Consider the following 8,660-nt stretch of genomic DNA (forward strand, 5'->3'; position numbering starts at 1 on the left):
GTAGCAAGCAAATAAATAAATAAATAGATAGATAGATAAACAAATGAACCTCTGTGTTATTAAGCTTCCGCTGTTGCTGCCAGACTGGTGTCAAACATAAACAGTAATTTGAACTAACTCTGGTTGGAAGCAGAAGTAAAGTGCGTGGATGAAAATCACAGCTAATGGCTGTGTCATACATACAGGTGTCATGCCAACAGCAGACAGCTCTAGACCAGATAATGAGGCTTTTTAAAGCTGGCGGTATGCCATTGAACTCGGCAGATCACTTTAACCCTCTCTTCCAAAGATACAAACACTATATGCAGTTCCTTGTAGGTTACAGTTCTGCACCTCACTAATCTGTGCCCTAAACTACCGCCCAAGAACCACACAGAGCCCACAGGAGTATCTTGGGTCCGCGGGAGCAGCACGCAGGTGGGAGCAGGCGTTCCCTGTGGTTCTGTGCGCACCCCAATGTACGGCTCCACAGAAGGGGCTCACCCAAGCTGTGCCTTCCTTTCAGCAGCTGAGCTGTTGGAAGGGCTCGAACCTCCGAATCCGTTCTGGGTGCTGCCTGTCACACAGGTGGCTTCCACCACAGTCCTGTCCTCCACATGGCATGCTCTGTGTAGCTGGCAGCATCCTCTTAAAAAGACTGTTGAGGCTCCGCAAGTTTTCTCGTGAAGGAGAATCATGGTGTGTTTTGTGTCCTCTGGCTGGCAGAATGGGTAATGGCTAGCTGGCTTAGCTGTGCCCTTGCCGTTGTTTGACAGAAATTTCCTGTGGTTCTTGTGACGCTCTTTACCAAGCTCTCAGAGATGCTTCCCGTGACCAGAGATGTTGGCACATCACCTGACAGCAATGGGAAGAGAGGTGTATGCCTGATGGTAGTAACACGGGGACAGGAGTTGCACTCTATCCACCCCCAGTATAGAGCTGAGGACTGAGAAGGATAGTAGTCCGCTCCCCTAAGCACAGGACTGTTTCGAGCGTCTCCAGTTCTCTCTCTAGAAGGGCAGATTCTTTGAGGGGAGCTACCCCCAGGTGAAGTTCCTTTGCCCGTTATAACCCGGCACAAAACAGGGCTGAGAAGACAGTGCTGACTTGTTGCAGATGCTTCAGTGCACCTAGCTAGGGGAGGCTAATCCGCTGCTTGTGCTCCTGCCGAGGGGTACCTGGGCAGTTCCTAAGTTAGAGCTGGGCTTCCAGGCGTAGGCAATGAGGTTTCTTCAGATTTTGCAGCTAGGAGTGCTCTGTTGCCACGGCCTGGCCAACGTTTGAGGATTGCCACTGCTCCATCCGAATTCCGTATCAAAGACTTCCTTGGTGCCGTCTTCCCCGATGGAAGCAGCAGAGCTTCATTTCCAGGCTGGTAAAGTTCCTATGCTCCGGTTCCCACATAACTTCCTCACCCCTCCCTTTGTTGCCTGGGAGAAGGTGAACTCTGCTTCAGGAACCCATCTGTAAAGTGGGGAGAATAGTATGTTTCTGGTGCTGAAAAGTGATACGAAGATAAATACGTCAGCGCTGGAAGGAAGCCAACTGGTAAAAACACAATGAGCCTAAGTAAGCCTGACCTAAATCAAAGGGGTTTTCTTTTGTCTTACAATGAAAATGAGTAGTTTTGGTGCTATGTTGGTGCAGAAACTTAACAGCTGTGGCTGCTGCATCTTATTAAAAAGAATTACCAGTAAGGATTCATGTTGGGATGTTTCAAAATGAACACAGCCCAGCAGTGTCACCAGTTGCTGTGCAAATCTTGTCAAAGGAAAAAATGCCAGCCGTGAAAAGAGAAGGACCCCTTGTGAGGTGTGGATGAGGACATGCCTTGCTCCCCCACCACGCTGTACAACAGGCGCTTCCTCCTGCAGCTGTCTGATCTCGCCTCCCAGCTAGCAAGTGTCTTGTGGGGAATCTGCTAAGGAATGGTGCAGTGTAACGGAGCAGTGCAGGCTGGGGAGCAGACAAATGCACAGCTGAAGGGTTATTTTGGGGCAGAGATGAAGCAACAAGGGTGTGCCCCCTTGACTCATCCTGTGCTGATAGGAATAGGATACTGAGACATCTTAAAAAAAGAGCAGAAGTGGAAAAGAAGGAAATATAGAATCATAGATTGGTTTGGGTTGGAAGGGACCTTAAAGATGACCTAGTTCCCACCCACCTGCCATGGGCAGGGACATCCTCCACTAGACCAGGTTGCTCAAAGCCCCATCCAACCTGGCCTGCAACACTTCCAGGGATGGGGCAGCCACAACCTCTCTGGGCAACCTGTTCCTCACCACCCTCATAGTGAGGAATTTCTTCCTAATATCTAATCTACATCTACCCTCTTTCAGTTTAAAGCCATTACTCTTTGTCCTATTGCTACATGCCCTTGTAAAAAGTCCCTCTCCGGCTTGCTTGTAGGCTCCCGTTAGGTACTGGAAGGCTGCTGTAAGGTCTCCCTGGAGCCTTCTCTTCTGCAGGCTGAACAACTCCAACTCTCTCAGCCTGTCTTCATAGGAGAGGTGCTCCATCCCCCTGGTCATCTTTGTGGTCCTCCTCTGGACCTGCTCCAACAGGTCCGTGTCCTTCTTATGTTGGGGGCCCCAGAGCTGGACGCAGTACTGCAGGTGGGGTCTCAGGAGAGTGGAGTAGAGGGGGAGAATCACCTCCCTGGACCTGCTGGTCACAGTTCTTTTGATGCAGCCCAGGATATGGTTGGCTTTCTGGGCTGTGAGCGCACATTGCTGGCTCATATTCAGGTTTTCATCCACTGATACACCCAAGTGCTTCTCCTCAGGGCTGCTTTGAATCCACTCATCGCCCAGCCTGTATTTGTGCTTGGGATTGCCCTGACCCACGTGCAGGACCTTGCACTTGGCCTTGTTGAACTTCATGAGGTTCACACAGGCCCACCTCTCAACCCTGTCCAGGTCCCTCTGGATGGCATCCCTTCCCTCCAGCGTGTCGACCACACCACACAGCTTGGTGTCGTTGGCAAACTTGCTGAGGGTGCGCTCAATCCCGCTGTCCATGTTGCGGACAAAGATGTCAAACAGCGCTGGTCCCAATGCCAACTGCTGAGGAATGCCACTCATCACTGCTCTCCACTCAGACATCGAGCCATTGACTGCAACTCATTTGAGTGCGACCATCCAGCCAATTCCTTATCCACTGAGGGGTCCATCCATCAAATCCATGTCTCTCCCATTTAGAGACAAGGATGTCTTGCGGGACAGTGTCAAATGCTTTCCACAAGTCCAGGTAGATGATGTCCGTTGCTCTTCCCTTATCCACCAACACCGTAACCCTGTCGTAGAAGGCCACCGAATTTGTCAGGCATGATTTGTTCTTAGTGAAGCCATGTTGGCTGTCACCAGTCACTTCCTTATTTTCCATGTGACCTAGCATAGTTTCCAGGAGGATCTGCTCCATGATCTGGCTGGGCACAGAGGTGAGACTGACTGGCCTGTAGTTCCCCAGGTCTTCCTTTTTTCCCTTTTTAAAAATGGGGGTTATGTTTCCCCTTTCCAGTCATGGGACTACCATGACTTCTGAAATATGATGTATAATATGATATACAGTATATAAACACGGGGAATCATCTGTCCCAGCTTGGGTCTTAACAGTCATACATCTAAGTCTGAGCTAAGCACTGTATACTCCATGTGTAGTCAATGGGAAAAAATAGACACCTTCGGAGAGCAGATCCTCTCATTCTAACAAAGATGCTTAAAATGGATCAGATGACACATCTCCTGGATTTCTCTCCACTGACTAGAAAGAGAATATAGGATGACAAATTCAGAATAACCTGTCTAGCATGTAGCTAGGTGGGTTGAATCCTGTTCTTGAAAATGTCATTATTTTTCTTGCTCTGGTTAGGGAGAGTGTCACCGAAGATCAGTGGTAGAGAGTCTGAGCCAAGAAGAAAGACTGAGCTGCAGTTTCACTCTCCTTTGGGTTGATCTTTTCCTCTGGTAGCAGCCCAGCACACAACAGAGGACCTGTTCTTTTAGCATCGTATTTACAAGGCCCGCGGATCTATTCTCATGTTGCATCAGCAGTTACAAGGACAAATTAGCTTTTTTTTTTCCTTTCCCTTTGAAGAGATTTGGCAAGCTCCATGCTCTTTTGAAATCAAAGCAACAAGCTGCTGCATTATTCTAAAAAGCCCTCCCTAAAGCCTATGGACCTCTAATATACAAATGGGAAAGTACAGCCCATAGATCAATTTGCTACAGACCTTAGAAGAAATCTGAAGCAATTGTGATAGGAATCAATAACCTAGAGATCGATACTTTTTTGTGTGTTCCTGTCTCTTAAAAAGCTGAGCTAGGAATTTACTAATGACAAGTCAAATTACTGGCTCGGCAAGTATGTTCCTGGAGGATTAAAATAGTCTGCAATTCCTGCCAGGCCTGCAATGGCTGACAGTGTAACTTCATTAGTATAATGTATTTCTAGGGCAAGAATAATTTGTCCAAAGACACTTAAAATGTTTGGATGAAATCATTTGCCTTGCCTTAGACTGCCATCAGAAATCACATCTCGGGCCAAGCCTTTGGTCCCTCGTCAGGACCTGAACGGCAAGGATGGACGCTGCTCGTCCTGGCTCGGCGGGCCGTGGGAACCGTGCGTCCTTCCCGTGGCTCGCGAGGAGAGGGCAGGAGTGGACGACCACGCGTCTGTGCGGTGTTTTCTGCTCCGGGCCTCTGCAGCGAAGCACCGAGTCTGACAGCTTACCGCATCGTGCTGTGCTGATCGCTGCCTCGGCTAATGCTTCGTAATTTGTAGGAATACCTCTCCGGTGGCTGGTGTTTCTGGGTGTACCCACGGACACGCTAAACTGGGCAAGTAATGGGAATTCCTAACAATCCGAATCAACGAAAGGCTTGCCGGAGACAGAAAAAAATACCTCTTCCCAACCCAATCAAAATTAGAAGAACCGAAACCCTGGCGTTACCAAACGGCGCTGGCGGGACAGCCAGCCCGTGGACCCCCTGCAGCAGCTCCCAGCCCTGGGTGGCGGAGGTCACCGGCTGCCGCCAGCCCTGCCAGATTTGCACTCGCTGACAGCGATGACACGCGTAACGACTCGCTAAAATGCAGGAGTGATTTACTTTAAGCACTTCAGCACCTGCTGTTGCTCATTAAGGGATTATCATGCCCCAGATTGTTCCCGGCAGTCCAGGGTTTACAGTTTTAGCACGCGGCACGCATGTACCGGTCCCCTCACAGTGGTGGGTTCACGCACTTACCCTGTCCTCCCCCCGGCACCCCCAGACTTCGTGTTAAGATCTCACACGGAACTGGAAGCCACGCATTTTGGAGGTGGGATGATTAGGAGAAGATTCAACAATTATAGCAACACGCACGCTTTTAATGTTAGAGATCAGTATTTGACAGTACTTCATGATACAGAATAGCTGAGCATTCTCCGTTGTCAGCTTATTTTATCACTATGTGGACATCATTGCAATTAGCATTTCCAAAAGGCTGAGAAGAATACAGAGGTGGAAGAGAGGTGAACTTGTGCTAAAGCCTCTGCAGAAATCTGGCATTTCTCACTGTCCCCTGGGCTGGCATTCAGTGGGGGAACTTACAGCAGTTTTCATGGCAGATGTTCCAAAAACCTTGGCAAAAATACCTGTCTCGCTCTTCCTAGTAGTCTCCCCTGCCTACTTAATTGCTTTAATTGCTTGTTCTTTTGTTCTTTGCTATCTGCAGCGCACACTTTCTCACCATAGCATTTCACAGTACTGCAAACGTACTCCTCCATCTCGTTTTATTAAAGTTGGTGACCTGCAAGCCTGAGTCATAGGCTAGTTCAATTATTGTTTTCTGGCCTGGTAATTTCCCAGCACCATCTGTTTCCTAATGCCAGCGCTGGCCGCAGCGGTGCCTGCTATGTCCTTTTTGAACTGTCTGCCCTCTCTTGTCTCACCATCAAAACTTCAACTGGAAATTACTTGAATTTTACTGCTTAGCACGGCTCTATGGACTAGTTGCCTGGTCTCAGGGAACTATCATTTAGGAGCAGTGCCCATGGCATTTCCGAGGAGGAAAGAAGGAACGGTCTGTGCCCAAAGATACAGAAAATGGAAAAAAGAACATGCTAACACTGCACAGGACAAACAGCACCCTGCTGCTTTCCCAGCCAAAGCTCTGATGATGTGCAAAAAACCCCCCCACCACCAAAAAAAAAACCCCAACCCAAAACAATCCCCCCTAAAAATCTAAACAATGGATTAATGCAGTGAAAGACAAAACTGGTCCATACAAGCTATGATGAATTATTTTGAAGGGAAGTTCAGCATTTCTATAAAAACATTGTAGTATCAAACTTCATATAAACTTCAATTTAAAACAAGCATTGGTACAAAGCGGGGGGAGAGGAGGAAGGTTACCCTATAAAAGCCTTTGAAAGGTTTAATTAAGAAATACCTTTGAGGGACTATTTTAAATCTAAAGTTGTGCTCAGAGGCAAGGAAGATACTTCTGCTAGGGAAGAAAGAAAAGAGGCTTCCTGAGGGCATAATTTATTTACTTGCAAAGATAAAGCTTAACAAGTTTAATTGGCTGGTTGAATTCTTATATAAAGAAAAAAGAGAGAGAAGATGTTCTAAAGTAAACCTGCATGCTTTTGGCATTCCTTTTGAGCTGTGGAGTGTAAGCATAGCTGAAGTACTTGCCCAATATATCTGTGCAAAGACTGTCTGACAAACAGCATCCAGTGGATTCCTGGACCCTTAAAAAGAGGGTGCAACAGAAAATAATACAGAATGTGTGGTTAAGGTTTACGTTAAGAGCCAGATTTTCAAAGGACTTTACTGAGTAGATTCAAAGAGGGCCCAAATTATATAGGGTTTGAAAGCTAGGTTCCAGAGAGGGAATCTGGTACTGATGCTCTCTGTACATTAAATGGGAAAAATTAGAAGTGGAAGGATGAGATTTGCAGCACTTGGGTGCTAAATGGGGGGAAGCCTAAGCCAGACAGCCAGTACTCCAGTCATCAGGATGATGACCAGGAACGGTGGAGAGCTCCCGTCAACTCTGCTTTATTTTACCGAAGCCAAATAGGGAAGCTCTTTCTGGGGAGAGCTTCCGTTTCAGTTATTGGCCACTTCATGATGAAATGCAGCTTAACCAGAAAATTCTGTGCTGTACTCCATTTCAGATCCTGCAAATGTCTTTGGAACTGTTCAGCCTTTTGATAGTTTCTTGTTAATAGGGTTTTCCACAGTGCAGAAATAAATGCATCACTGATGTCATTGCATGTACATTGCAACATTCGTGTTTTCCACACTCATCCAGAATTCATTGGTGTTTGACAAACAGAAGAAGCTCTGCTGGAATGGTTAAATAAAATAGGTTGGGGTTTTTTAAATACCACTTTAGGTTATGAAATGTATGTGTACAAGAAGACTGAGAGTAATCATAATCAAATGAAAGGAAAAGGTGTCCTTAACAAGGCGTGCTGAAGAGGTTCTGTGTAGTCTTTCCACCTTCTCCCTGGCAAATCCACAGTACTACTATGTACATGTCTGGGAGTGATGCTCTTACCAGGTTAGTTCTTTCTCTTTGTTGTTGCCTATGAACCATCACTTTAAATAAAACAGGTCACTCTCCCTCTTCTGCATTTTCACTGACCTTAGACACAACCGATATTAAAGAGCCTGAAGTTGTGATTTTGACAATTTTAACAAAGCAGTGATATCTAAAGTATTCTGTCTATGAGTTGATTAGTTAAGCTGGTGACTCTCAGGAAGGATGAGTTTAGGCTTCTTCAGTGTGTGCAGGAATAGCAGAAGATTTTCTCTCCAGGTATGACACTGTTATCAAATAAGCCTTTTCTTTTTGTACGCAGCTTGTCCTGCAGTTTTAAACCAAGACTGTGGTGAAAGCATTAAAGGTGCTAATATCATAGTTGCATGCTAAAGTTGCTTCGAGGGACCTGGCTCTTAACTGAGTAGTGGAATCACAAACCTGAGAAATGTAGATGGTTTTTGAGAAAAGCTGCTTGAGTTTTCTGGTAGAAAAGGCAGTAAATCAAAGTCAGCCTAGGGGACATGTGCCGTGTCTAAGATTGCAGCTTCCCTGGAATAAGGACACTGTTTGCTATGAAAAAAAATGAAACACGCTACCAAATGTTGATGCTTATTGTTCTAATATATGTATTTTACTTCCAACAAAAAAGACACGGTAAGAAATCTGTGGGAAATACTTCATACCAAAGGTTTTTGATGACTTTTAATGACTCATTCTATTTATGAGTCTTGGGTTTGTCTGAATTTTCAGGTAGAAGGCACCATTTCATCTGCTGAAAGCGCTGTTTTCAGCACAGAGGAATACAGGTATTGCTTTCTGTGCATACCTGTCCCCATCACCATTACCAGTGTTCCCAGTGCAATAGGGCTCAGCAGGGAGTGCACGAGCAGCATGCCTGCCCACTTAGAGGAGGTTGCACTGTATGAGAAAACTTGAGGCTAATATATGACAAACCACAAAAATCTGCAACACCTGTAATTTTGTTCTCAGGTGACAGTTATCTAACTGAAAGAGGATTTTCTTGGGTTTGTAGTATGAGGATTTTCTTTCTTTTTGCTGTATTGTACCTTTAACTATCAGGTACCTTTCTCAGGAGGGTGGGTGGAAATTGCAGGCAAGCCATACAGCTCTGTGGACAACATCCC

This window comes from Aquila chrysaetos, chromosome 19 (assembly GCF_900496995.4).
Source record: "Aquila chrysaetos chrysaetos chromosome 19, bAquChr1.4, whole genome shotgun sequence".
Classification (NCBI taxonomy): Eukaryota; Metazoa; Chordata; class Aves; order Accipitriformes; family Accipitridae; genus Aquila; species Aquila chrysaetos.